The sequence below is a fragment of the Hipposideros armiger genome, unplaced genomic scaffold (assembly GCF_001890085.2).
Source record: "Hipposideros armiger isolate ML-2016 unplaced genomic scaffold, ASM189008v1 scaffold_198, whole genome shotgun sequence".
Classification (NCBI taxonomy): Eukaryota; Metazoa; Chordata; class Mammalia; order Chiroptera; family Hipposideridae; genus Hipposideros; species Hipposideros armiger.
The window spans coordinates 1,091,409-1,095,127 of record NW_017731548.1 but is presented as its reverse complement, the minus strand read 5'-3'; positions in this window follow the sequence as shown (position 1 = coordinate 1,095,127).

The window sequence follows — 3,719 nt, the reverse complement described above, 5'->3', positions numbered from 1 at the left end:
CCTCTGGCGTCCCAAGCCAGTTCTTAACCATCGTGCCACTCGGCCGGCCCTACTCTATTTTTCTTAATATCATTTTTCTAATGGTATATACCATATGTATTTGTTTTCACTTGTCTTTCTCCACTCTCCAGAATAGAGAATTTCTCTGTTCTATCCACCATCATCACCTTGGCCTAGAAAAACACCTGGCTTATAGCAGGCACTTAAATATTAGAATGAATGAATTAAAGATTTTCCTGTAGTATGTAAACTTGGATGTAGGTCTCTCTGGCTCCAAGCCTATGATCTGCCCTCAAATCATAATACCACTAATTTTGTAGTGGAAAGAAAAAATAAGGTTTGGAGGAGAGGAAAAAATATTGCATGCACCGAAACAACAAACTAGGTATCTCAAGGCTGGATATAGAGTAAATTGTGTTGGTGGAGGCACAGGAAAGATGGAAAGATCAGTTTTAATCCTGTCCTTTCCTCATTTAAAAATACGCAGGGTTCCTCTGCTAATCCATGTATCTCTTGGTCTTCTTTGGTTCTGACCTCAGCCTAAAACCTTTTTCTGCCATTATCCCTGTGTCAACGAGGCTGGGACCCCTGCTCTCATGCCTCCTTTCTGCCTCTGGCTCAGTTCTCCTAGCCAGTACGTTCAGCTGGGACAACGGCATTGTGTAAAGTTTAACATATTTACCCCCAAGCATTTTCATTTGTCCTGGCTTTGGGGTCTCTCCCACACCACCCTCTGACTCACATTTTCCTCTTGTGGTTAATCTGGGATGGCAACAGGAAAATTCTCAAAATATTCCTAATTTCATCTCGTACCTCTGCTCAACAATTAGAACTCTATTTCAGTAGCATGATAAGGTGAAGATTGTTTTACTCGACTTCATATTCTAGTATTTATTATACAGAGATAAATATATCTATATCAATATGTACATGACCAATAAATACATGTGTTCCCCAGTGAGTTAGGGAACCACTGCCCTTGGGCAGTGATAAGTTCAAAGAACAGTACCAGCTTCTAATAATGCCCAGTAATCATTTGTGTGAAGATGTGACATTTTTCTCATTATCCAATATATAATTCACTTTCAACAACAGGGTTTAGTTTTACTGAATTAAAATGATATCTGCCTCATTTTAACCACAAGTCTTTGCTGGGAAATGTGGAGCTAAACCAAAGTTACACTGTAACTCTGTGTCACACAGGGTCTAGAGTGAGGCTACATGCGGCCACCTCGATTAATTTTGAAGACGCCTACCCAGGGTAACAACACAGCAGAACAACACAGTAGAAGCCGCTCAGGTGGTCATTGATTACCTACTACCTGAGGAGATCACGTAGTTTCAAAGGAAGTAATTTTCCTTTAGCCACAATGTGTACTTGAAGTCAGGAGGAATTTCTACATTACAATCAAGTCAGATAATCTTAAAGGAGAGAAGTTTCAGGGCCGGCCAAGTGGCGCATTGGTTAGAAGTTGGCTTGGGATACCAGCTCTGAGCAGCAGGGCCCTGGTTCAGATCCCACATGAGGGCTAGTGATGCTTCGCCCTCTACAGATAAGATGATGAACAACAGCTCGACCTGGAGCTGGGCTGCTGTGAGTCGCTGGCGATGGCGTAGGCTGCAGTGGGACTGGCCGGCAGCTGGCGTGCGCTTTCATGAGCTGCCATGAGCTACCGTGAGCGGCTGTCCAATGACCGGCAAGTGACTGCCTCACCCGGGAAGAGCACAATGATAATACCAACATGGGCCAGTGAAGCGACGTCCTCCACAACTAGACTGAAGAACAAAGGACAGCAACTTGTCTGTTCCCCTTCCCCAATTCCCCAATGCTGTTCCCCTCCCTCAATTCCCTAATAAAATCATAAAAAAATAAAATAAAAATAAAAAAAGGAGAGAAGTTTCTGATATGTGAAGGTGGGGAGTGAGGTGAAGGAGAACATATGTTGTTCACACTTCTTTTGTGAATACTTAGATGTATACTAACATGATTTAAAATTCAGCTGCAGTAATTTTTATCATGAAAAATTTCATGCATATCCAAGAGTACATGTACTATAGATGTACAATATAAAGTGTATGGACATATATGCACCTACCACCCAGCCTAAGAGACACTACCAACACTACCAATGATTTTGAAATCCCTTATATCTTTCCCATTCCCGTTCCCCTTTCTCTCTCCTGAGATATAAAGATTATTTATCCTTTATGTTTTTTAAAAAAATGATGACACCTGAATAGATAGTGCTATAAGAGAGAAATAAATGTTTGTGTTAAGCCTGTAAAGTCTGGAGTTGTTTTTTACAGTAATAATACAGAGATTGATAACTTGCACTTAGGTACTACACTAACAAAACACTAAAAAAAAAAAAGTGGTGTGGCCTTAACTTAGCAGGCCTGCAGTGGACTCAGGGCAACAAATATGCAGGTGGAAGTCTAGAGATCCCTGTGATGCCAGAGCAGACAGACAAAGTGCTCACCAAACCAGTAGGCCAAGGAAAAGATGTTGATAAAAACCTAATAATCATAATGTGTGCTGGATGTTATTGGCTGCCCTTTACAAAGAAGAAGAGAAAAATGAGCTTGGACTATTAGTAGCCAGGTTGCAAGGAGAAATAAAAGGGAGTAGAGAGAGTCTAAAGGAGAACCTAGAAATGATGGGCATAAAAGGGCATTAAAGGCTTAGAAAAGCTAGACCTCAAAAAGGAAGAGGTAAGACTGAGAAGGGTTTTGAGCAACAAAAGGCCACTAGCCTGTGGCAGAGATCAGAGTATGGGTGTTAACTTTACACCCCAAGCTATTATTTCAAATAGCTGCAAGGTAGCTGTTATTAAGTAGAGAGAACTATAGGCCAAAGAAACCAGTCACACTGTGCTATTATCATTATTACATATGGAATTGGATAGAATTATGTTATCTAAGAAAACATAAACCTGGACTAAAAAGCTTTTGACTACTTGAACTGTCACCTCTGGACACCCAAGTCTGTTCAAACAGAAAATGAACTCTGAAAGCTGTACTCACCTCCAGTACCTCTTCAAATATGGGCGAGAAGCTTGAACAGGAAGAAACTGCCAGGGAGTAGAGCCAGAGGCCACTGAGAAAAGTGGACAAGAACATTCCTCCTGGGAAGCAGAGTCAGAGCCTGATGAAGGGACCCACCCCATTCCCAGAGAAGAGGGCTTTCATCGTGTCTGCCCAATGGGATTCCATAAATGCTATGGGCCAGGGATGCTCTGCATGCCTCCTTTTCTGAGTGAAAGTGGTTATGGGTATCCTTACCTACTCAGAAAGTGGTACATTCCACAATTATTTGGACCCATCCTGTATTTGGCTGTCATATGGTAGAGCATTTGGACCAAGAGCAGTATCCCAGAAAGACACTGATAGAAAAGCAAGAAATTCTGTGTAGTAAAAAAACAAAAAAAGATTCTAGTTATGTTCAACAAACTAGAATAGAAAACATGCTGAATTAGAACCAATTTTAACTGTCAATCAAAATTTTAGAATCTGACTCAATGATGCAGTCAGGCCAGGGCCATGACTTTCAATGAAAAGCTGAATTTCTCTCTATGTAATTTCAAAAAAAAATATTATTATCTAGTGAAAAAAATCCAAATGCTTATAAGCCTTACTAAAAATATTGTTTGATATTGTATTAGTGAGCATAGTCTGACTGCTTCAGCAAGCAAAACCCAAATCTCAGTAACTTCACACAC